This window comes from Pelodiscus sinensis, chromosome 3 (genome assembly GCF_049634645.1).
Source record: "Pelodiscus sinensis isolate JC-2024 chromosome 3, ASM4963464v1, whole genome shotgun sequence".
Classification (NCBI taxonomy): Eukaryota; Metazoa; Chordata; order Testudines; family Trionychidae; genus Pelodiscus; species Pelodiscus sinensis.
The window spans coordinates 153,845,960-153,872,639 of record NC_134713.1 but is presented as its reverse complement, the minus strand read 5'-3'; the positions used below and the strand labels follow the sequence as shown (position 1 = coordinate 153,872,639).

General features: G+C 41.7%; 1 long non-coding RNA gene across 4 annotated transcripts; it reads left to right on the top strand.

The window, feature by feature from the left end:
* Positions 1-1,349: 1,349 nt before the first annotated feature.
* LOC142828027 (uncharacterized) lies at positions 1,350-24,678 on the top strand. 4 transcript variants are annotated; one of them, XR_012902937.1, is made up of 5 exons: positions 1,350-1,519; positions 5,630-5,749; positions 7,836-7,925; positions 21,756-21,890; positions 24,153-24,678. It is a non-coding gene; the product is annotated as an uncharacterized LOC142828027 (long non-coding RNA). The 4 variants fall into 4 exon arrangements; XR_012902939.1 differs by having other exon boundaries at positions 7,833-7,925; XR_012902938.1 differs by lacking the exon at positions 7,836-7,925.
* Positions 24,679-26,680: the final 2,002 nt, after the last annotated feature.

The following is a 26,680-nucleotide window of genomic DNA, read 5'->3' as shown; positions in this document are numbered from 1 at the left end:
TGAATAACATGTCCTTATTTTATTTTTCCACACTGTTCATGATTTTCTAGGCCTCTAACATATCCCCTTATCCTTTAGTCATTTCTTTTTAAACTGAAAAGTCACAGTCTTGTTAATCTCTCCTTATATGGAAGCTGTACTGTACCCCTAATAATTTCTGTTGCTCTTTGTGTACTTCTCCAAAATACAATATATCTTTTTTTAGGTGGGTTGACCAGATCTGCATACGGTATGCAAGATGTGGGCATACAATGACTTTATATAGAGGCAATATGATATTTGGTTTTATTAGCTATTCCTTTCCTAATGTTCCCAATATTCTGTTAGCTATTTAGTTTTTAGACTGCCACTGCACATTGAACAGATGTTTTCAGGGAACTATCCACAAGGATTCCAAGATCTCTTTCCTGAGTGGTAACAGCTATTTTGTATCTCTAGTTAGGATTATATTTTTCCATTACTTTGGGATTAGTCCCTGTTCACCCCTTTTTCAAGAACATTTGTAAGTTTAACACAGTGACCCAAATGCAGATCCAAATGCACATCCCTGCAGCTCAACATTCATTCCTACTTTTTCCTCCCTTATCTTTTAAGTGGAGTTCCTGGCAATGTTTTCATGATGATCTAATGATCCTTCAATTACTGCAATGTCCAGCCTTTTGTTATTCTTAATCAGCCTGCCTTCCTCTTTTTATAACAAACTCCCTGTCCCAAAGGCAAAGCTGCAAGCAGCTCAAACTCTGTTGCATTTAAGAACTGCCTGTGGAGTCAGGGCATACAGTTTTAAGCAGACTTCAAGTATGAAATCTAGGGCATTCAAACTTGGGGGGGTGGCTACTGCCCCCTTTGCCCCATCATAAATGTCACCGTTGGCTATAAGTCAGCTGCACTCTGCTTTTCCCTGGTGGACAGGCCTGCCAGTGGTGAGTGGAGTCCCCCAAAGAGGGTGGGGATGGCCAAGGAACTGACAAGATCAGAGAAGTTGGAAGATGAGCTGATTCAGTGCACCTGCTAGGAGTCCTCCACTAGCAAGGCTCAAAAGGAGGTGCAGCTGCATCTTAAAGCTGCCCTGCCTCATTAGTTAACTGGTCTTGACAAGAACTTAGGGACACAGAAGATACCATTTGCACATCCTTGTGCTTGCAATGTTTAATGGAACTCTTTCTCTGACACATTGTTTCTCAGTTCATGCTTGGGATGAAAGTTCACAAAGGAGTTCTTTTCTCCTTGTGCCCTCTTCCTGCCTCCCCCCCCCCCCCTCCCGCTGGGCCACCATACAGGGGCAAGCACCAACAGACCTAGAATCTGCAGGAGAGTTCTAGAAATGTCACAGAACATACTCTACCTGGCTGCGGCCCTAAACAGAACTACCGCACAGTCCTCAGGTGTCCGATTCCACTACTCATCACTTCCTACATCTGCCTGGGGGAGAGGGACTTTTGCAAAATCACATGCTCCAGTCATGTGGGACAGCTAGAGGAACAACATGTCTGTGTTAACACTGGCAGCTCTGTTAAAGGTAAACAAGCTGTTATTGCCTTTGACATTCTGACATGCCTTTTCATGGGATTACACAGAGACAACATGACATAAAGAACTTCAGTGACTGAATGGGGCCAGAGAAAGTGGGTTTTAGTTGGGAGAATTAGCGATTAGAGAAAAAAAATGGAAATTCATTACATAACTCTGAAGAAACAGGGTTTTTTTCCCCCATACTGATTTTACAACACATAGCAGAGAGTTCCCGGGGACAAGTTGGAAGTATATGGGAGTTCCTAATACAGCTTTTGTCCATTTTCCAAAACCTGTCATGGTTTGAATTATTATTATGTCACATCCTGAAGACTGTGCTCAGTTTTTATTCATGCCTTACTGAGGCAAAACTGAGTGGAAAAGTGTAAGGACTTCAGCATTTGATCTGTATGTATTACTTTATATATAGTGAAACTGACATATACACAGAACACTGTTTTATCCTGACTGTGAAGTCCAGTCTCCTCAATTCCTATCCTGGCTTACCTTTCTCATCCTCCCAGGACAGATTCATCTCTGATTTAACTCCACTAAAATCCACACAATTCTACTCAAATAGAGAATTACAGGAATAAACCACATACGAAGTTCTCAAATTAAAAAAAAATAAAAGTTATTTCCTTTCAGACTATTCGCAGAATGCTTGTAATTATACCTGGTATAAATCAGACCCCATATATTACAAAATAGTGTAGGAATTGAAGAGCTTTTACATACTCTGGTTTACTGCAGCATCCTGGAGTTTCTGAGGGATGAATTTGTTTAGAAGCATGAAACATCATTATGGGTAAATACATTATCTGCTGATGGAGGCCCATACAACTAGATGTCAGTGGTCTGAATTTTCAAGTGACTAGTGATTTGGGGTGCTTCTATTTTTGGGTGACAAGCTTGAGACACCTCAATGAATTTGATTTTCAAAAAGTGCTGAGTACCTTCTGTCTACAGATCAGGCCCCTTCTGTTTCATGTTGGACAGCCCAAAATCATTTTTGAAAATATAGATCACTACGATCTTCCTCTTTTTCTGCATACTGCGCTGTTGCTAGCAGCTTAAGAGGAAAGTAGGATTTGTAATTTGGAAGTTTCATTTCTCCCTATTATTGTGTTTCGCAATGGACACTTGTGAATATCCACAGTCTATGAGTAAAAAAACGAATCCCAGCAAGAAACACAGCTCAGGTAGCACCATCTACAGCCATTTTATAATGGGTTCTATGAAGCTATGTTTCCCATGATATTGTCTGCATTCCGCTTTCCCCTGTAGTTAATTATAACATTCAGTGATGCACTCAAGAGTGGGGATGGAGAAACAGTGCAGCCCTATTAGATTTCTTCTCGTCCTCCCCCTCGAGGTATAGAAAAAAGTTTCAATTTATTCATCAAGGTCTGAGTCATCCAGTAAATAATTCAATTCCTCATCTTCACATAATGAGCTGGTTGTATAAACAAACACAGCTTTTTATGTCAAGCGTGCAAATATGTTTCCCAATGTTTTGTAGGCAGAGAATATAATACAAAAGCAGAAGAGTAGGAGACCTAAATAAAGGGAAAGAGAGAGAGGGTATGTCTACACTAGCTTGGTAGTTCAAGCTAGGTAGGCAAATGAGGGCAACCGGAGTTGCAAATGAAGCCCAGGATTTAAATATCCCGTGCTTCATTTGCATCTTCCTGGGCGCCACCATTTTTAAATATCCCTTAGTCCGAACTCCGTGCCCGTGGCTACATGCGGCACAGAGTAGGTAGTTTGAATTAGGATCTCTAATTCAAACTACCGTTACTCTCGTGGAACGGGGATTAGAAATCCTAATTCTAACTACCTACTCCATGCCGCGTGTAGCTGCAGGCACGGAGTTCGGACTAAGGGGGATTTAAAAATGGCGGTGCCCGGGAAGATGCAAATGGAGCCCGGGATATTTAAATCGCGAGCTTCATTTGCAACTCTGGTTGCCTTCATTTGCCTACCTAGCTCGAACTACTGAGCTAGTGTAGACATACCCAGAGAGATTATGCATACTGTAAGGGTGCAGCTAGACGGCAGCACTATTTCGGGATATTTCTGGTATCCCAAAAATAGCTATTCTGTGTCTTTTAAACAAACCCATTATTTTGAAATAGCTTTCAAAATAATGGGCTCGCTCTTCTGACATCCCTGTAAACCTCATTCCATGAGGATGAAGGGGCATTTCGAAATGGCACTCTATTCCAAAATACACTCGAAATAAGTTATGCAACTTGCATAGCTCAAATTGCGTAGCTTATAACGAGCTATGGGTGCAATGTAGATGCACCCAAAGACTTTCTTTGAGAAGTGTTGGTTTTAAAATGTACTAGAGGCCTAGAATCAGAGGAATGTGAGACATTAAATTGCCCATTCAGCTGATTCCCATGGGATAGGTACAGAGATGTGACCGCAGTGAGATACATTCCATACATCTCTGGTAAAAAAGGGAACTTTTAACTATTATTTCTCCTTGAGGCCACTATATGTAGAAGTAGAACCCTCTGCTTTGTAATCTACAGCCATAGCAAACAGGCACTGAATTAATAAGCTCTTGTGGCCTATGAATATTGGTGAGCCTCATGATGTGGTACACTCCAAGAACTTGAAGTTTGAGATAAGCAACTAAGGATTTTGATGTGAATCTTCTGTGTATGTGAATCTTACTATCCCAAGGGTGTCATTTGGGGTGGGAGGGTGGGGCTCAGGGGCTGTAGCCACTCCCCCCCTAAATTTCCTACTGTATCAGGACACTGTCTCCTGCCTCCCCTCTAGCCAGCAGTGAGAGCAATACAGGAAGCTTTCTTCATTTACTCCTCTCTCCCTCCCCCATGAAAGGAAGGCAGACTCAGCAAGCACAACCGAAGACCCAACTCAGTTAATTGGCTCCTATCTGAAATCAGGAGCAGCTGGTTAGAATCAGAGCAACTAAGATACTGGTTCCATTCTTGGAATGAACAGAACTGCAGCAGCAAATGCAAAACACAAAGGGCAGCAGTCATACTGCTTGCTTGCCTTCCTTGGCTTACTCTTCTTCCCTCACCAGACAGCCAAATTCTACCTATGCTGCTGTTCCTCTCCAGGCTCTCCTTGCAACCCCTCAGCCACACTGATTGAAAAGGTAGTTCTCTCTCCTCTGCTCTCCTCTGCTCTCCTCTGCTCTCCTCTCCTCTCCGGGTTTGCCTATTCTTTGCTTTACCAACAAGAATGCAAAGGTGTATCTGGCAGATCCAGTAGCAGGGCTGGGAGCTTCCGCTGCACTTTTTAAAAATTCATTGAGACCAGCAGGCTCAGTGAGTGGTGGGTGGGGAAGGAAGGTCAGAAGATGATTGCTGACATTTTCATCATGTTCTGCCCTCATCCTCACAGATTGCTATGTTACAAAGGCTAGGAGGAGTAAGCCCCTTGTGACACCAGTAGATACAGGGCTGCTGCCCCCATGCACAATCAGGTTAGCCCAGCTTTGGATGCTTCAGTGCAAGCACAGCAGAGCTAAAGAATGACCACCTGAGATCTTCCCTGCTCTCAGGAAACTAACATGATGTGTTAAACCACAAACATTGCTTAAATTACACTTAAAACTTTTCCATTTTTTCCAACATCCCAATTTTGGAAGGAATGGCAATACCTCAGGATGGTCATCTATTCTTCCATGTAGTCTCACTTGTCTATGGCTAGGCCTACACTAAAGGGTGAAGTTGACTTAAGATACGCAACTCCAGTTACGTTAATTACATCGCTGGAGTCGAAGTGTCTTAAATCGGATTTTGGCGCCATCCACACAGTGGGAGGTTGAGGGAAACACACTCTCCCTTCAACTTCCCTTATCCTCATATGAGCAGGACTACCAGCACCAATGGGAGTGCCTTCTCAGTTTGAATTTGTGTGTATTCATTAGACCTGCTAATTTGAACCCTGGACTGCAGCAGCTTCAATCTTCTCTGTAGTGTAGACATGGCCTATGAGAGTCTTTCCTTTGACTACAATGGGCTTTGGGTCAGATTACCTGGTAGGGCCCACACAGACTGTTACACACAAATGCTGTTTCCTCAGCAGGGTTTCAATTGCATGTTTTAATTCTATGACTTTTTCCCAGAACACCTTTTTCAGGAGCAGCTGGGTTTTTACATGTACAGATGCAAACAAATGCCACCCTAATCAGCCATCCATTTATAGTTGTGTGTCTGCTGTGCTGTACGCCCTTCTGTTCCAGCTGGTAAGTCTTAGCTCCTGTTTATTTACTCTTTAATATTTCTGAGGATGGCACAAACTCAAATACCTTCAGTGAATGTCATGGAGATAATGTTTATACCCGTGGTCCCCAACACGGTGCCCGTGGGCACTATGGCGCCCGCGGGGGCATTTGCATGCGCCCGCCGGGTGCTCAGGGCTGGCCTGGCCCTGGGCACATGGCGCGGCGCGGTGCTTGCGGGGAGCGTCGGCCCCGGGCGTGCAGCGCTTGCGGGGGGGGGGAGCGGCGGCCCCGGGCGCACGGCGCTTGCGGGGGGGGGGGGAGCGGCGGCCCTGGGCGCGCGGCTATGGGGGGGCCCCGGGCGCATGGCTATGGGGGGGCCCCGGCCCCGGGCATGCAGCTATGGGGGGGGCGCCCCTGGGCGCGCAAGTGTCTCCAACCCCTGGCGCCCGGCGGGCGAACGGCCACGCCCCCTGGCGCCCGACAACCTCAAAAGGTTGGGGACCACTGGTTTATACTCTCAGATCCTTAGAGTAACACACAAGGAACCTCTTTCTAGTTGGGAATATAATTTATTTTTTAGTAATTTATTTACTTTTAAACATTCCTGAGAGAAATTAACTACCTCATTCGCCACTTCACAATTTTGACCATAAGTATTGGTATTTGGTATTTAAAAAATACCAGTAATGGCAAGGCTAAGCAGATTTTAAGCAGATTTTATTTATTGCTGCTAAAGATAGCATATTATGTATCAAACTTGTGTTAAGTCTCTAAAACTGACACCTCAAGATTTTGGATTGGAAATAGCTTGCTGTTGATTGTTCTAAATTTACAATAAACCTAAAATGTTGCTTTAATTGGTATTTGTTGTATTTTTTTTGTTATAAAAGCATTAAAAACACAGTTCCTGTCAGTTAATTTTTAAGTTATCACCTGCAAAAAAACCCAGGAGTTTTCAGGTGCCTAAGTAATCTCTGGAATACAATAATGGTTAAAGCTGTTCTCCCTCTTCTCCCACAAATCTGAAATGATGCTCACCCCCCCACACCCCACACCCCATCTCGCTTACTTTGAGTCTGCAAACCTCAGCTAGGAACAGTGCTCACAATAATTATTTTAATTAATTAATATCAGCCTTAATATGGAAGGAATGTCCAGTCACCAAGTACAATCATCTTTAATTTCAGCTCCTTCCTGAATCTGCCTTGTGAATGGGGCTATTGGATTTTCTTTTGGGATGAAACCTGTGTTGATGACGGATGGGTTCAAACAGAACTTTTTAGTGCAGGTTTCAAATTTAATTAGAGAGAAGAGTGTTCAAAGCTATGGTTTTGGTGCTAACTGGTGTGTGTGTAGTGACACACACACACCAGCAACTTTTGTTGAATGTGATGCACAAATATCAAGAAGATTCATTTAAAAACAACAAATGGTCTGTTAGCACTTTATAGACTAACAAAACATGTAGATGAGATCATGAGCTTTCGTGGGCACAGCCCACTTCTTCACATAAGCTTTTGTGGCTGTGCCCATGAAAGCTCATGATCCCATCCACATGTTTTGTTAGTCTATAAAGTGCTACCAGACCATTTGTTGTTTTTTAAGTTTATCCTGTACAGACTAACTCGGCTACCCCTCTGAAGCTTAAGAAGATTCATGGCAGTTTGCAGTCTTGACTTTCACTGGGTAAATACTAGTACACGCACTTGAAAGAAGGCTACATTTACCAAAACCTAAAGCTCATGAGTCTGCTCATCTGCTCAATGAGGAAAGGAAAAGTCTCCACCTTCTGCAAAGGAAACTGCAATATTAATCGAGAGCACCCTCTTGTGTAAAAGTATAACTGGAACCTCAAAAGAGAAAGAATGGCTGCCCTGTGAACACTGGACAGCATCATCTAAGTTTGCATAGCCCAGAGACATCCTAAGTCTCTGCTGGAGCTAACTCAACTGCCCTTGCATTTTTCTTATGTGGTCCCTTTTTTGATAGCTCTGTGAATTTTTCTTAGTATGAATGCTTGAAAATACAGTAACTGCAAAGTAAAGATAAGCTGAAATGTATAATGCAAAGTATAAAATGATTTTGTCATTTATTTCTCACCAAGCAGTATCCCTGGGGTATGAATATCAACATAGCAAGTAGAAGATCCATGCATTGAAATGCATATTGAAAATATTGACACACCTCTCATTTTCAGGTGAAGTGGGTTGCCTCTTGTGGTTTCTCTTTGTTCTACATGTCTCTACAGTATATATCAAAGACTACATGTTCAGTTGTATGCCAATAATGTTAGCATGAAATATTAAGAAGTTTAGGATTTTTAAAACATCTCATTTTAGTTGAACATATAACACAAGCCATGGAAGTCTCCTAAATAATAGTGAAGAAAATGAACAATAAGGCACATGCATAGATCACATGAACAGGTGCAACTGTGATTGAGATGTATGGTTTGATGACAGATGCGTGTCCATAGTAAAGCTGTGCTTCATATCTGTACATTCAGGAAAGCTTTTGAATTCATCATTCGATGAGAACTAATGGAGAGAGAACACGGTCTGATTGTCAGAGCATAGCGTTGGTATCTTAGGGTACGTCTACACTGCAAGGCTATTTTGGGATACCAGCGTCTTTTGAACGCGTCCACTATTGCGAAATATAGCAGACCCACTATTTCAGCCCTGTAAGGGATGTCTCGAAATAGAATGTTATTTCAAAATTTGGCACTGTGTAGATGCGCCAAATTTTGAAGTCACCTATTTCAAAAGAGAATCAAAATAAGATACGCAATATCTTATTTCTAGCTAAGGGTGCATGTAGACGCACCTTTAATTTCCTCATTCTTAAAATGGAAATGCTACAGCCCTACTCTCCTTGCTGCTGTGAGATTTAATGTTTTAAAATGGGAAAAGTACGTGAGAACAAGTACTGCAAAAGCACAAAATGTTAATTTTTATTATATAAGGATGAAATCTTACTTGGTTGACTTTCAAGAATTTGGAGGTTTGTGTTGAATAATCACTCAAAATCTCCTGTGGTCTTATCAGTTATTCTAAATTCTTGGGCCTGAAGAGAGGAACGGGTTATCTCATGAGAACAGATGCTGATGCGTCATGTAACTGCTTTGGCAATAAAAGGAGGTGTTTTCATGAAACTTCCTGTGTATTGCACCTTCAAATGTGGAGGAATTGGTCCAGCCGGGAGGCAACTTCATTTTGTGTTTTAGATCAGATGCAAAATATTAAAGTGAGTTCCTCACCGAAGGAGGATTTGTGAGTGTTCTTCCTTTGTTGCTTTCCTTAATTCAGAGGAATATATCTTTTGCTCTTTGTGTGTGTGGGGAAAACATGAGCTTGGTTGAAAATTCAGATGATAGGGGTTATTTGTAGGTTAGCATTTAAAACAAAGTACTGGGAGAGTCATTATGTTCCTGACTGTTTCTGCTTAGATCTTGAACCAATCTAATTCTCTATGGGCTAAACTCTTCCCTCTGCCTGCCACTGCCTCTGTTTACCCATTGGCAAATGCCATCAGTAAAAGTTACCTCCTTTTGTTTGTAAAGTATTTTCTTGTAGTTTAGAAGAATGGTGCAAAGAAATTTTATTATTATTATTGCAAGTTATTTTACAGTACTAATATCAGCCCTCTGTGGGACAGATATATTCACCTATATGGATGACAGTGTTAGAAGAAAATTCCCCATACCAATTAGTTAAGGTGTGCTGAGCACAGGAAGAAATCTTTTAAATACATCTTCATAGCAGAATTAAGGAATGACATGGTTGTGTTTCTCCATCCTGATCTGTTTCCCCCTTCTCCACTCCCCTCTTTGGTCTGGCAGTGGTTCTGCTGAATATTGATGAGACTATTGTTGGTCCAACCACAAACAGTTGTTTCCAGGTAATCACTTAGCACCGTATCAGCACTTAGCAGTCCCAATGTTCCTGACTAGAGGGTGACAAATTGAAAGGACAGACATGGCATTGATGTATTGCCAAATGGGTAGAACCCAATAAACAATGACAAATTGATTAATTGAGTGTATCCCCTCCTATTTTGTTTCTTTCTAGACAAGAATCATTTTAATGATGACTGAGCTAGGAGGAAAGATGCAAAGCAGCGTCAAACTCAGAGCGTTGGGTGCAAGCAGCTAAATTGGTAGTGGGGACAGGGAGTGAATATTCAAATTGAATACAGAATACCTGGTGTTTGGAGGCAATTATATCATCCTGAATATTTACACAGGTTCCACAGCAGCAAGGCCTTCTTCAGCAGCTCACCCTCCGTTCCAGCAGGATGTCACATTGTTTGTCAGATATCCAGATTTTCAAGGTGAAGAAATGGGACATTTGTCCCAGGGGAAGGGAGGTATACACAAGAGGGTTTGGACAATGACTGCGTCTCTCAGTCCTTTGTCTCCTTCCTCCCATGATGACTCACTACATCTGGTACAAGAGGAAGGAAGGTGTTCTATATCTGCATAGCAGTTGATGAGCCAGAAATCACCTCACTTTTAACACTATTTGGAGCCACTTTGTACACAGCTGGCAAATGCTCCTGCAGAGGATGCAATCCAAAGGTTCTTTCCTGTCCCCCAAAAATGCTTTAATCAGCTTCCTCTTCAAAATTCTAAACCTGAGATCTGGTCCACATCTTCCCCTCCCCCACAATAGCACTTTGGGTTATGGAATCTCTTCTTGGGGTCCCAGGACTGTAGCTGCCCCCCTGTAAGATACTCTGCCCCAGGATCAGAGCCTCTCCTGCAAGATCACCTTCCAAGAACTGAGAGTCTTTCATGGGATTGCAAATTTCCTCCTGTTGGATCCAGATCCCAGGGCAAGGACTGTTCTTTAGGAAGCTCAGAACCATTTTTTTCATTTGCTTTTAGCATTGTACAATCTTCTGTTCAGTGCACAGTTGATATGTGGGCAGGGAGAAGATCTGTTGGTGAACCCTCCAAGACAGTCTGTTCCGGAGCAATTAATCTTCAGAAGCAAGGGGGAAGGAGCAGGGTGAAAGAGGAAGGAAAGCCATGTTAGTTCAGAAAGCTATTACTAAGCTTTGTATCCACATGTAATGGACTGTGACTGCATAGGCAGACAGTCGGTCATAAATTCTAAGACCAGAAGGAACCATTGTGGTCATCTAGGCTGACCTCCTGCCTAACATAGGCCATAGGACTTCCCACAATTTTTAAAATACAACTGTAACTGGGGAATCATCAGCAAGTGGGTGTATATCTACTGAAGGCCACTGGCACTTGGCCCTATACTCTTTAACATTATCATCAATGACTTAAAAAAACCCCATAAAATCATCACTGATAAAGTTTGTAGGTCACACAGAAAGGTCAAGGTCAACATTCCTAGGCTCTTCAGAACCAAAAACATGAGTTTCTGCCACTTGAGTTGAAGGACTGAGTACCAGATTTTTCAAATTTATTTAGTTTCCTAAAGAGGCACACAGGTGCTTAGTGGGATTTTGAAAATCACCTAGCCCCCCACTGAATCAAGAAGAGTTTGGTGTCTAGAAGCTTAGGAGCTTTTCAAAATCCCCTTAGATACCTATTTACATCTCTAAGTACCTATTGAAGCACTAACCCTGACTAACTCTTGATCTGGAGTAAGATTTCACTGGGTTCAGTCACTAGATGGAGACACAGTCACATTCACAACACCAATGTATTAAATACACATGACCCTATTAGATAAGCACCTGAAAACTGTAGGATCAGACCTGTCATTTGGGGTGTATTTGTGCAATGAGTACCACAGCTGTAAACACAGAAACACCACAGGGGTCATCAGAGATAGAAACTACTTAGGTCCTTCAATATCAAGTGCACAAGTTCCTTTCAATTGAACTAAAGAAACAACTTCTCCACATGTGATTAACTTGATGGCTCCCCCTCATTGGGACTAGAAGGAGATTGGGGTCACAGAAACTAAGGTCAGGTGTAACAAACAAGCAATTTTGAGTGTCTCAGCTGCTTTTTATAGAGATACAACATAGTTTGTCATGTCATGGAGTTCTTTGGGGAAGTTATCAAATACCTGAGGCTGTATAGTTGATTTGCCTTTAGATAAGTAACCAGTCCCTCTTTAATGATGACTTAAGGCATACCTACGGTTAGAGAACCAGGGGAAAAAAATCTGAGAGAAGAGTGTAACCTCTTCTTAATTGATTTGGCCAGCTTCAAGAAAGGCCAGTTAAACCTTATTACAAACACAGTTGGTGGAGGAAGCTTGGGTCATCAGGAAAATGCAGACACCTGAGAGAAAAGAGCAGTTTGATCCTGTCTATATACACAGCTAAAACAAAAGACAGAACTATGTCTTTTGTTTCTGCTAGACCAGACTAACACAGCTGCATCTCTATTACTATATACGCAGCTAGTTTCTCACTTTTGGGGGGAGGGAGATTATGTTTGGGTTCAAGGAATGAAAAATATTATAGAGATTTCTTTTTTCTTTTCAGAAAGAAGCAAAAAATTGCTAGGGTCAAAACTATTTGGCTAATTTGGCCAAGTGTTGTGTATGATGGATTTTATTTCAGGCAACTTGCCTTCTACTGGTGGTGTAGCACACATCCTGAGCTAAGTGTCTGAATAGCATTTTATTCTTCAGAGGAGATTCACTGAATTACTCTATGAACTGTTACTCCAGTGGGGCATTTAGTATTATAAACAGACACTCAAGTAGCTTTAAGTTGAAAGTGTAGCTAGAGCTCATGGTGAATATTTCCTGACTTCTAAAAGTAATCTGGTGGGTGGGAATGGGGAGTCTGCTAACAGAGGACATGTACAGAGCTAGTGTAGTGCTCTCATGACTTCTGCTCAGCAATAGTCAACTACACAAATCTTGTTTGGAGACTGTTAAGAAGCCTTTGGTCTGTATTATGCAGAAGGATAGATTAGTAGATCATAATAACCCCATTTGGCCTTGAAATCTAGGGAATCAGTTCCCAGAGTTGTTCCTTAATCAGTGGATGGTTTTTATTCATAGTCATGTTATCATTTCAAATACACTTAGAAAGAGGGTGAAGAAAATAGCAATATTTGCAAGATAATCAAATCAATAGCAACAGCTTCTATAATTACTGGAGGGCACTCTAATAATGGCTTGCCTTAGTAAATGCTAATGTACAGTATGCTGAAGACAATGGGGGAAGGGAAGTCTGTACAAATACTTTGCTGTCCTTTAACTGACTAGCTTCTGGGCATTCACAATCTTCCAGGAAACAACCTCAGAGGAAAATAATGTTAGCTGTGAGAACCTTTAAAAGCATGCTATCAAAATCCACAGCTGATGATGAGACAGATGTAATAGTTGAGAAATGAGAAATTAAATATTGAAACACCACACAGAACCAGCCTGAGTATTTTTGGTGTAGCCTGTTACATATGCATTTTTGTCCTTCTCTACTAAAATAGATATAACACACAAGCAATTCTGAATCCCATTTGTTACACATTGGGCACAAGGCTAACAAGTGTGAAAAGAGCTTCTGAGATGGTTCTTTAAGACATTTCCCAATTTAAGTTATGTGAGAAAAATGAGAGAGAAACTCTTTGAGTCTTTTTACTGCTTCACATCTCCTGCTACAAGAGAAGTAGAGCCAAATACTTGAGTTGGGCTGCTGGTGTACTTGCCATTACTACTTTTACAGCTCAGCAGTGCATTGCTAAACTGAGAGTGGGGGGTTCCTCAGCTGCTGGAGGGTTGGAGGCATGTGCTGATTATCTTGAGCACTCATGTAGAGTCTGATTCACCATTGCCCTGCAATGTATAAGCCCTTAGCTTAGTGCCAAATGCTACCAAATCAGAACTGTAGCACTCTGCATGAAAGGAGAGAGAGACAAACATGGAACAGTTAGGGGCTTGGTTTGCATATGGCTTAAGTGTATGTGAAAAACTTGTTGCATGTTTTCAGGAAGAACTTACTCTTCATAAAACTTGGTGGTGGTTTGTAAACCCTCCATTCCAACAACTGGATCAATGCCTCCCTTTCAAATAAGCACAAGTATAAATACCAAAATATTAAATGTAAATCAGAGAAAAGGGAAGTTAAGCCAAATGCAGGATGAAATGAAAAAGGGGCCAACAGTTTCTAGCTGAGAGAGCCCCCATCTACTTTTTACAGCAGTCTCAGGAGTTTTCATGGTTTCTAAACATTCTGCAGAAATCCCAGTTTACGCCTAAGGCTATTACCTTGTCATATATTTCATGATCCTCTTATGTTGTGAAGATACACTAGAGAAAATGACCCTTTGCTTCAATGTGTAGTACTTGCAATGCACATTGCAGCAATTCATTACTCCAAAAGGGTGAGCTGAGATTTGAACAAACTTTAACAAATATTTCCCTATACTCCTTTTAAAAAAATTGTCTAGCAAGTGCAATTAATCACTGTTCAGGGACGCTATCTGTTAAAAGTTTAACAAATATTACCACCTGGTGGGCATGCTGCATTAGTGCAACTCACAGCAATGTGTGCTACAAAGTACACAAGTAGATTTTCCTATTAATGAAGACCAACCCTTCTTCAGTCCCATTTTCTGGGGAGATCTGGGGAAACTGAGGCCTAGCTCCTGATCTGAACTTTGAGTTTTCTCTGTAACTGGGTGGAATGGGAAACTTGACTCCAAATAGCTCCAAGCTTTGAAGAAGTACAAACCTGGATCCAGTTATTTGCAACTTAAGCCCATCTCTAAGTTTTTACCAAAGGTGTTTCTTATGGACCAGTTCAGTTAAAATTACACATTAAGACATAAAGAAAAAATATTTATTTTTCATGGGGCAAATGAGTATGAAAGCAAGTCATTGGTTTGTTTATGGCTTCTTGGAAATTTTCCTGTGAAGGAATTAAACAGAAGCTCTGCATTATCTCCATTTCTAGGTATTTTTTAAAATTTTGTTTTTTAATATGATTTTTCATTTTCTTTTAAAATGCCAGACCAATCACCTTAGCAGCTAATGCTCTTTCTAAGAACATGATACAGTACAGATCCAATACAGTTGTCTAGTCAAAAAAATTCACATGCAATTTTTAATCAAAATCCCAGCCCCTAAAAATGACATTTTTACAATCAACTTTTTTTCTCAGCAAATGCTACTTAGTTTACAGGCTTTACTTTTCATTACCGATCCTGCAGTCACATCTTCCAATTGCAGTGTACACCCCCCCTCAAGACTCCTGTCAGCCTTTGTATTTACTTGGATGTTTATGGCTGGTGAACAGCCTTTTTTTTTTTTTTTTTTTTTTTACATTTCAGAATGTTTGCTGCACAGAGCTAAATAGGTTGGTTCAAAATACGGAGCGATTATTATGATTACTTCTTTCTTTCCTGAGTCGTTTCCACAGTTCCCAGGGAGGAGCATGTTCCTATTATTTCTAGGCCCTGGCCTACACTTAGGGAGTTATTTCAATATAACTCCCCTCATTTTGAAATAACAAGCGGAGCGTCCACACTACCAAGCCATTTATTGTGAAATAACAGGCTGATTATTTTGAAATCTGTACTCCTGCTCTCCTCGAGGAATAGCGCTTATTTAAAAATTGTTATTTCGAAATAGCATTAGTGTGGACGACCTGGTGCTGCTAATTCAAAATAATTGGCCTCCGGAGGCCTCTTATAGCAGGATTTCTGACCAATATGGCCACACCTGGCATCTCCATTGCCCCCGTTCTCCTGTGAAGCTTAAAACTCCAGGCTGCAGGAAAAGGGCTTGTGCCATGTGATATCCTTTGCAAGCCCTGTGCCACACAGCAGCATCCCAAGCAGCCATGAGCATCCCCAATACTCCCCCAGAGCCTCCCACAGCTCCCAGCACTCCTGCTGCTGGCCAGGGATGCAGGAGAGCTCTGGCCTGAGATGGTGCAGAGACCCTGGACTTCATCGAGGTCTGGTGGGAGAAGACCAACCTCCAGGATCTCCAGACCAGGAAAAGGAGTGCGGACATCTATGAGAGGTATGCACAGCAGCAGGAACACCAGGACAGGATGAGCCGGGCCTGCGGTCCAGGCAGGTCCTCATCCTGCTGGAGCAGCATGCTGGCAGTTTGGAAGTACTGCATGATGAGGCTCATCACAAGGCCCATGAGCCTGGCACTGCTCTGCAGCAGCTCCAGCATCATGCTTTGAGTGCTGTGGCATCTGCAAAGGCAACCAACGTGCACTGAGTCTGTTTGTGTCCTGCGAGAGGGGGAGGCAGCGGAGGAGCAGTGTGTGAGATACATCCGTCGTGAGGAACCCATGAAAGCACGCACTGCATCTTGCCCGACCAACCAGCCACAGGAAGTGTCCGCCTTCCTGGTGCCCTCCCCAGAGTGCTTCTGGGGGCTCTAAATCCGAGGCAGGCTCCAATTAGTGTGGACACTCTATTTCAAAATAATTCTGACTAATTTTAATGTTCCCCTGTAGTGTGGATGCGCTATTTTGATTTTGTTATTTCAGGAGTTAGTATTTCAAATTTAGTTATTTCAAAATCATTTTCTAGTGTAGACATGACAATCTCTGCCTACAGTTTGTATTGCTGGGCTATTCATCTTAGTTCCCCATCACTTCCATGACCTTCTTCGTCATGTTGTGATTTTTTTGCACGTTACTACTTGCAAACTTAAGCAGAGGGCTGGTTCACGCTAAGCCATGAGGCAGAGTTTGTCTTCTAAGAAACTCTGCTTCTCCCTCTAACAGGAAACATTAAAAATAATGTGTTGTAGGTTATCCTGACTGTGCAGGTATCATAATGAAAGTTAATTGGAAGTGATTGAAGGCCTGCCCTTACAAATGCTTAAGGGGGTGTGTGAGCTTACTGAAGACAAGAGCGCTCTTAAATGTGTACTGGCATTCAGATAGGGACATTAATGTTTACGAATAGAGTTGAACAATTATTTTCAGCCGATTAATTGACTTGATGCAAACGTTAATTTTTGTTGACTGAAGCTGATCTCTAACGGGTTTTGGCCATTCATAAAACAGCCAGCGGAGGAGGTAGCGGCACTCTGATGGGTTGGATCACAGAGATTCCCTTGAGACAGTCACATGATGGGCTGATCATACTACTGAGCCCAGCTACCTTCCCTCTGGGGCACCCTACCACCCTGTCCTGATGAGCTAAAAGCTTTGGTTTCCCCCAGTAAGGCACAGAGTTGGGGTAACAGCCCACAGCAGAGTAACACTGAGAACAGCTCAGCTTTGGGAAGGATCAATTACAGGGACCTGACAGCACTCAGGAGCACAGTCCCAATGGGACCCAAACTCCAGATAAATTTATCTTCCTCTGCATAAAAGTTTTATACAGAACAAGCTCTTAAGTTTGCTCTCTTTATCAATGAAAGAGAGATATGCACAGCTGTTGCTCCCAAAGGTAACAATTATTTACGCTGGATTTAATAATAAACCAAAGTGATTTTATTAAGTATAAAAGTAAGATTTAAGTGATTGCAAGTGATAACAGACAGTTCAAATAAGTTACTGAGCTAAAATAAAACAAAACATGCCTGCTAAGCTTAATACACTATGGCTACATCATGCCTACTAAGCTTAAAACACTATGACTACGTCTAGACTGGCATGAATTTCCGAAAATGCTTTTAACGGAAAAGTTTTCCGTTAAAAGCATTTTCGGAAAAGCACGTCTAGATTGGCAGGATGCTTTTCCGCAAAAGCACTTTTTGCGGAAAAGTGTCCGTGGCCAATCTAGACACGATTTTCCGCAAAAAAGCCCCAATCACCATTTTCACGATCGGGGCTTTTTTGCGGAAAACACTACTGTGCTGTTTACACTGGACCTTTTGGGAAAAAGTCTTTCAGAAAAAGACTTTTGCCCAAACAGGAGCAGCATAGTTTTTCCGGAAAATCACTGACGATCTTACATGAGATCGTCAGTGCTTTTCTGGAAATTCAAGCAGCCAGTGTAGAGAGCTGGCAAGTTTGTCCGCAAAATCATCTGATTTTGCGGAAAAACTTGCCAGTCTAGACACAGCCAATGACTACATCTAGACTGTAAACCTCATTTTTTGAGGAATACAGTATCTCCAAAAAGGGTTTATTTTCGAGAGATCCGTGTCTAGACTGCCACTTTTTTTTAAAAAGCTCCGTTTAAAAAAAAGCGGCGGCCATGTTAATGCTAATGAAACATGGGATATTTAAATCCCTGTTTCATTAGCAATTTCGACGTGCCTAATCTACATCTCTCTGTTGACAGAGAGGTGTAGTCTAGACACAGCTTATGAGAATTAGTTACAAATCATAACTTCTCACCTTAGTTCTTGTTTCAGGAAAAGTCTTTTTCAGTCCAGAGCTGTTCTTTCTGACCTGGATCCAGCAGCGCCTCTCTAGAGTTCTTGTGTTTTCAGGTCTTTTCATATATCCTCTTAGCATGGGAAGAAGTCTGTGAAGCCCATTGAAGATAATCATGGTTTGCTTACAATAGAATTTTCCCAGGGCAGAAATTCTTTGTTCAATTGTCCCTACCCCTATGGAAAAGTACAAAACTTCATATGGATTCCATCACTAGGTGGCATGGTTGCATGTCTTTTTAAAACTAATCATAGTCCAGATTTACAGGAAAAACAAGACTATTCACAGAATATTGTCTTGAGCCCCAGGCCATTAACTTCTTTGAGTACTGCTAATGGACTTCACTAGCACATCTAGCAATATAAATGGGTTTATACTTCATATTTCTACTTCACATACAAGAATGATACATGCACACAAATAAAATATACACATTCCGCAGATTACAAGCTTTTCAATGACAGATTACATGCCACCTTTTGTTTAAAGCATATTTGAGTTGTGCATATTCATATTCATATTCAAAGTCATAGGCATCACCACTCCATTCTCCCCCTCCCAACCCTATAGCCTTTAGCTCAGTTGTTTGGGCACTCACTTGAAACATGGGGCACTCAGGTTCAAAAGTCTGCTCTGGGCAGCCCTGAAGTAGTTTTTATTTATTTATTAAACATTCCAAGTTCTCTTTACCCCACAAAACAGGCAGATAGCAGCAGTGCAAGTTTCCTACTGTGTCCCCTGCCTATGTGCTTCCTATCTAGCCTGAAGAGGCCACCTCATACATTCTGCCATGAGGCTCTCTTGGTCCTCTGAGACAATCTTTTATCCACAAAGCCACCTAGAAAAGCTCACTTAAAATGGGAAGCATGTGACAGATGGTGTAGTTTAATTGCCAGATCTGGGCCTACCACTAAACTCATCTCATATCGTGATTTGTAGCAAACCTAACACATTTTCACATTGAAATGAATGGAGACCAAGGAGTTGGCTTTAGGTTAATTTCAAATATACTGTGTCAGGCTACAGGGGTATGGCCTGGACCCTGGTGAAGAAGGGATCAAAACTCCATCTCAGCTTCACCTTCCTCTTGTGATGCAGGAAATCATTGAGAAGAAAGGGCTCAGCTCAGACTGGGGAGTTTGTCCCGCCTGGCTTGCTTTCTTCCTTCCTTCTCTTGAGGAAGAAGATATAGCTGACTGTCATTGGAGCCAACAGACTCGCCAGGTCCCTGAAGGGTGGGGCGGGGGGGGAGGGAAGGGGGAAGAGAACAGCTACCCTACCCTCAGACAGAAGGGGCAGAACTGGAGCTACCCTCCCCCAGAACACCTCAGAGCCACCCCAAGCATTCCATGCTTCCCCCAGGCAGCCTTCAGCATTGCCCAAAGCAAGCTGTGTAGGGCTCCAGCAGCAATTTACAGGGCCCAGGGCTCCACCTGACACCATTGCCATAGTAGCAGTGTCCAGAGCCTTAGGGCCTTTTTAATCAGCAGGCCAAAGGGCAGTAGCCCTTTTTGTCCCGTTCCCCCACCCCACCCCACCGCACCTCACCCATCAGCAAACCTGCTGACTGCAACTGTTATTTCTTTTGCTGACTCATTTTGCTAACTTACATATGGTACACTAATGTGTAGAAATTATATCGTTGTTTGCTAAATGACAGTATGTTACTGTGACAACATGTGTTTTGATTAAAGCCAAGTCTTTCTCTTGGCTATTAATGGTACCACAGAGTACATGTGTACAGTGATTAACAAAAATTTCAGTTACTTTTGATGTAGGGATTTTCATGCAAGGTGGCAGGCAGGTGGGACTGAGTATTAAATAGCAATGCTGGCATGTGGTTTTGAGGGAACCTAAATAGCATATGAAGGGATCCAGCTCTGATTGTATCACCAAGTCTCCTGGTTTTCATGCAGCCATGTTGCTTCTGCCTTCCTGCAGCTCCCTCAGATGGGTTACCTGACCCCCTCCTCACCCTCAGCTCGCACATGAGAAGAGGTACATCTGTTTATAAGTTTCTGCAGCCTCTGATTCTTCTAAATGCACTGGAAGCCAGGAGAAGGAGCCAGAATGAAACTGTAGGGAATAAATGGGGGCAATTATAGAACTCATGCTCTGCTGGAGATAAAGGAGGCCAATAGTTGCAAGAATGAGAGTACCAACCAGGGCACAATTCCAATCCATACGTGCCCATGTAATGTCATGTCCATGGTATTGTGAGGCCTGGTGGAGATGTCTCAGCCTGCCAATGATAACAAGATGAACAAATGACCTGGGACTGAGGACTGTCAGTAGCCAAGTTAATGGCAACTTTATATGAATTTCTTAAAATGCTGAAACCAGGCAAAATTTTAGTGTGGTTTGTTTTAAACCAAACATTTGGCCCAGGTTGTTGAATTTTTTTTTTTGGTTAGCCTGGGCTACAGTCCTTTATGAGCCCCTTTCTTCCTGTGAAAGGGCCTTATGGTTTTACTTGAAATTCTAATGGCCCACTAATTAGGTTTACCCTGAATTTAACACTGAAGTTACGAGTTCATCTGAAACCTGTAATCAAAATCAGTTTTTATGCAAGCCAAAACAAAGAATTAATCAGAATGGAACCTCCTGCAAACTACGGACAACAACCTTCCCATATCTCCAGTGATAGTCCCTGACAAAATGGACTGTATGTAATGGAAGAAAACAGACAAAAAAAATCTAGAGAAGGAAAAATTAAGGCTTCCATGAATGTTAGTCAAATATCAATCAAAGTTTGGGTTTGGTTGATCTTTTGTGTGTAAAAAATAGCTTTTTTGTGAAAACAGGAATTTCTCCAGGAAATGTCCATTTTTGACTACATTGTTTGGGTTTTTGACAAAAAAAAAAAAAAGAACCTGTTAACTAAGAGAGGTCTGGGTGATAAATTTCCCAAAAAAGGCCAAGACTGAAACATTTCCAGTTTTGAGTGTTTTGATGTATCTACCCTCCATGTTATCCCCCAATAAAAATGTTAATCAAAAGTTATTAGCACAGAAGAACTTGATACGGTAGATCTGGGGTAAAAGTCATGGAAAGGGAAATAAAAACTTCTCAGTAGCTCCTCCATTGAACTTCCTGGTTTCACAGTTCACCCCTGGATGACTTTTGGAGGGTGAGGAAAAGGCAGGATTAAGTTAGTGGTCTCTCTAAGGGTATGTCTACACTACCCTCCTAGTTCGAACTAGGAGGGTAATGTAGGCATACCGCACTTGCAAATGAAGCCCGGGATTTGAATTTCCCGGGCTTCATTTGCATAAGCTGGGAGCCGCCATTTTTAAAACCCCGCTGGTTCGAACCCCGTGCAGCACGGCTACACGGGGCACGAACTAGGTAGTTCGAACTAGGCTTCCTAGTTCGAACTACCGTTACTCCTCATTTCACGAGGAGTAACGGTAGTTCGAACTAGGAAGCCTAGTTCGAACTACCTAGTTCGTGCTGCGTGTAGCCGCGCTGCACGGGGTTTGAACCAGCGGGGTTTTAAAAATGGCGGCTCCCCGCTTATGCAAATGAAGCCCAGGAAATTCAAATCCCGGGCTTCATTTGCAAGTGCGGTACGCCTACATTACCCCGCTAGTTCGAACTAGCGGGGTAGTGTAGACATACCCTGAGTGTCTAGCCTTGTCTCATCCTGTTGCTACAAGGATATTTCAATATAACAATGTTTATCTTGTCACTAGTCTGATGCTGTTCCACCTTCAATGTGCAGATCCCTCACTGGAGGGGAGTTTCAAGCCAAGTCAGTGCAAACCTGAGGACATAATGCGGACATTGGGCTTTCACGCAAAGGCTGTTCCCTGCAGATCTCAGGACACCTGCAGACTTCGAAGTATTTCAAACCCATGTGAGTTTCCTGCCATTTCTGCAGCTTTTCTTCTTGTAGAAGAAGAGAGAGTTAAGCTTTGTGGTTGCTTTGTCCCAATGTATGTGGTATCTGTGACATACTATAGAAAGTGTTTTCAATACCCTCTAATTGCAGTCCTAATCATAGTCCTGATGATCACAGCAAGTGATTTCATGACCAACATTTTGAAAGGATGGATATTTGGGGGAAGGGCCATAAAGAGAGGCCATTTCATCCTATAGCAATAAAGCGCTGCGGGAGGGATTTGGGAACAGACAGAAGCACAACATGGTAAATATTAACAGGAAGTTGTGTGTGTTTCTCTGGTGATAGAAACATGGCAGATTATTGTCAGGATACCTCAGAGTTTTACTTTGATTCCCCTTCTTCCTCATTTGCACAATATTGCACTGAGAAATATTCATAACATTTTAGGCCAGAAGGAACATATGTCTATGTCATAGCGCAATCAACTTCACCCAGATACCTCTGTAGGAAGCCCACTTATTTGTGTCTGACTAAAATGTCTCTGCCAGAAAGATATCCAGTCTTGATTAGAAGACATCAAGAAATGGAAACTCCTCCCCTGCCCCCCTGCCTTGGTAGTTAGCGCCAGTGTTTAATCACCTTCTCTGTGGAGACTGTGTGCCTAATTTTTAATAACAATTTGTCTGGCTTTGGCTTACAGCCATGGATTCTTTGTGCCTTTATCTAGTCCGTTAGTAGCTATTTCTCCCCCTAAAAATACTTCTATACTAATCAGGTCACCTCTCGGTCTTTTTTGGATCAACTAAACAAATTGGCTGCTCTAACTCTGTCCCTGTTGGGCATTTTTTCCAGCCATCTAATCACTTATGTGGATTTTTTCTACACCCTCCCAAACATTTTTCACTTTTAAAGTGTGAAAATAATGAGGAGTTCTGTGGCACCTTAAAGACTAACGGATTTATTTGGGCATAGGCTTTTGTGGGCAAAAACTGCTTTGTCAGATGCATGGACATTTAAATAGGCATTTTAAAATGTGGACATTAGAACTGTATGTAATACGCCAGTTTCAGTCTCAGCAATCCCATTTTCAAAGGTAAAATGGTTCCAAAAAACATTTGTTAAAGGAAGAACTCCCACTACCCAACAGTGGTAAAAATTATTACTCATAATGTAATCACTTCTATTATCTTCTTCCTAAGCTATTAAGGGTTGATTTATAGCTGTCAAGAATGTGTGTGAAAATATTTCTGAGAAGCCATTATTCATGGATGCTGGGAATTTATCAGTGTTTATATGTTTTAATTACACTGAAACATTTGACATTCACTATAAAGAATTTAGTTTTCTTGAGGAACCAGCTGAGACAATTTAAAATGGGGGCATGGAGAATTTTAAGTTTCTGAAAATTGCAGCAAAGAATGTTTTAATTGGCATTAAATATACAACAGTATGTGTTATCTCCAAGTTATTATGGTATGTTTGCTGGTATATGCAGAGATGAAGGATAATGCCTTCGAATGCCATTCCTCCATGCGTGCTTGAACGAGGATGTGTTACATTGTATAGTATTGGTGTTTGGCTTGGGAGAAGGAGAATTTAATATTCACCTTTCTAGTTTGGGGACCAAGAATATATCTAAGCTCTTTCCATTGGTAACATTATCCTTGACCCTCTTTGAAATCCCCAAAGCAACTGTTAATAGCTCGGTCCCAGGAAAAGCGATACTGTATTCCTAGCCCTTGTGTGGGGCCAGTTGCTTAGCGTCGCATTATATTTTGTGAAACAGTTGGCAGACTGATCAGATTTGCTCAGCTAAATGAATTAAGCAATCATACAATACTGCAGAGAATATGAGTGAGGAATTTCCATATTACAGCTCTTGATACTCCCACCTCGCAGCCCTGCTACCACAAATACAAGGCTTTGGCTGAGCAGGCAGTAATTTGATATTAAACAAGGTTCTTATTAAGCAGATGCATTGAAATAGTGCAGAGTTTTAAGTTGCATTAGTCAACTAAATGCTTTTTATTAGTGCTCATTAGGATGAGGGATAACTCAGGGATGAGGATTCATTAGCCAAGGACTGACCCTTTGAGGTATGGTAATTAAACAGCAACAAGCTTGTGAATAGGAGCTGGGCCACACACAGCAAATTCTGTGAGTCAGCTGTTTGGGCTGCCTGGTGTGATCCTTGCAAAATAGGTCAGTGAAGAAATTTAGAAATTTAGGGCAGAACTGCAAGATGGAATGAAATTTGTTTCCCTCTTTCTCCAGGTGTTAATTTAACAAAGCGCAGTGGCCTGTAAAAGAAAAACAAAACAGATGTTTCAACATTCTCCTGAACCAAATGCCTGTCTGAATAAATGGAAATAATATCCTTTTGCTTTTAGAACAACTTCTGTGCTCATTCAAAGACTAGACAAATCCATAATTCTGACTGATTGCAAGTTTGATTTTTGTTACAACCTCATTTATAGCACGTCACTCAGTGAACTGCTAGATAAGAAGGTTCTGTGGGAAGCAAGTCTAAATGGAAAAAAGGAGTTCAGGAGAGTTTGCAGTTCTTAAAGAGACATTATTAAGGGCATAAGAGTAAACTATTTCAATATGGAGGAAAGTATTATGAGAGACCAACCTGGGTTAAGCTGGAGAATTTCAATGACCTGAAACTCAAAGTCATACAAAAAACAGAAACTAGTTCAAATGATAAAGGATGAATATAAGAAAAGAAAAGAAAAGAAAAGAAAAGAAAAGAAAAGAAAAGAAAAGAAAAGAAAAGAAAAGAAAAGAAAAGAAAAGAGGCCAAATCACACAGCTAGATTAAACTCTTTCAAGACATAAGGGATAACTAAAAAACATTACAAGCAAGAAAAATACCAAGGACAGAATAGACCTATTACTCAATGAGGCAAGAAAGAGAGGATTTAAAAAGAAGCATCAGCAGCAATGAGCATAGTATTAAATGTCTTCTTTTGTTGTTGTTGTTGTCGACACTGATAGGTTAGCAGCAACCATCATTGTAGTTGGGGTGGGAGCTGAGGCTAAAATAGTGGAAGAGTAAGTTAAAATTACCTAGACAAGTTAGATGTCTTCAAGTCAGCAGGGCCTGACAAAATACATCCTAGAACACATAAGGAACAGGCTGACGAGATCTCTGAGCCATTAATTATTCCCCTTGAGACCACCTGGAGGATGGGAGAGATCACAGAAGACTAGAAAAGGGCAAGTATTGTACCTATCTATAAAAAGAGGAATACGGACAACCCAAGGACTTATAGACCCATCAGTTTAATTTAGATACTAGGAAAGATAATGGAGCAAATAATCAATCTGTAAGTACCTAGAGTGGGTAGGTAATAAGCCAGAGGTGGTTTGCCAGGGATAGCCCCTGGAGAGTTATAGGTGCTTTATTTACCTATGTGTCCACAGGTACAGCCACTTGCAGCTCTCATTGGCCATGGATCGCTGTTCCCGACCAGTGGGAGTTTTGGGATGCGGCATAGTCTAAGACACCTCCTGAAAGAACAGATCCATCGGTATCAGATGGGGTAGGTTCTTACAACTAGAAACTCCCTTCCATTTGGATTGAGAAACCATCAATAAAAGAGTCTAAAACCTCTTATTGTTCTGCTGTCCTCCTATGAAGCTGAGTTATGCAAGAGTACTCCTCCCATCAACTGAGTGTGCAACTCAGAGCACATTGCAGAAGAAGGATAAAAACTTCAAACAAAGAGAACTAGGAACTTTCATGTTGCTAGGACTGGGCATAGGCAGCAGGACATTTCTAGGCATAATCAAGAGATCCTTAGCAGCTTGACATTGGTTAGCTCTGAACGGACAAATGGAACTTCCTGATTACAGAAGCCTATGTCCACCTTTGAAACCTAAGGTTGCAACTCATTTGTGTATCACTTTGCTTGTTTTAATCTTTCAAATGACTTCTTAATTTTATTTTCCAATTTAGTAAATCTTCATGTAGTTTACTATAGGATTGGCTACAGGCATTGTCTTTGGTGTAAAACCCAATGCATAATTGACTAAGGGTAAGTGCCTTGCCCTAAGCTTTGGGAGTATTAGTAACCTGAATATTGTAGTGACTTTTCATGTAAGGAGCCATCTACCAAAGAGATGCCGGGTAGTAAAACAGACTAGAGTACCCAAGGTGGACTGTCTGTGATTATAATAAGGCTGTTAAAGTGCCTAAGGAGTTTACATGTGTTCACTTGTTTGGTGAAATTGAAGGTTAACCATCAAAATCCAACTTGCCCCACTGCCAGGTATATTGGCCAAACTGGACAGTCTCTACGGGAAAGAATTAACAGACACAAATCAGATATCCAAAAAGGCAACACACAGAAACCTGTTGGAGAACACTTTAACCTGCCTGGGCACTCATTAATGGATCTCCAAGTCACCCTGCTGTTTCAGGCCAATTCCACAAGCCAAATACACAGGGAAGGGTTGGAACTTAACTTCATTTACTAGTTGATTCCTATAAGAGAGGAATGAATAAAGATATTGTCTGACTCACACACTACCTTCCACATCCTAATGACTTCACCAAGAAACCAACCAACCAACCAATCAATGGGTATTTATAGAGGTGCAAATTGTTCTTATCAACCTCTTGTAACTTGAACAATCTAATTCACTATTTTTCCCCTTTTTTCCTTTCTCTCTTCCTCTCCCCCCGCCTTCCCTTATTTATTCTTGGATCTGGACTTTTAATACTCCAGTCATCTGAAGAAGTGGGTTCTGCCCACAAAAGCTCATGACACCATCTACATGTATTGTTAGTCTTT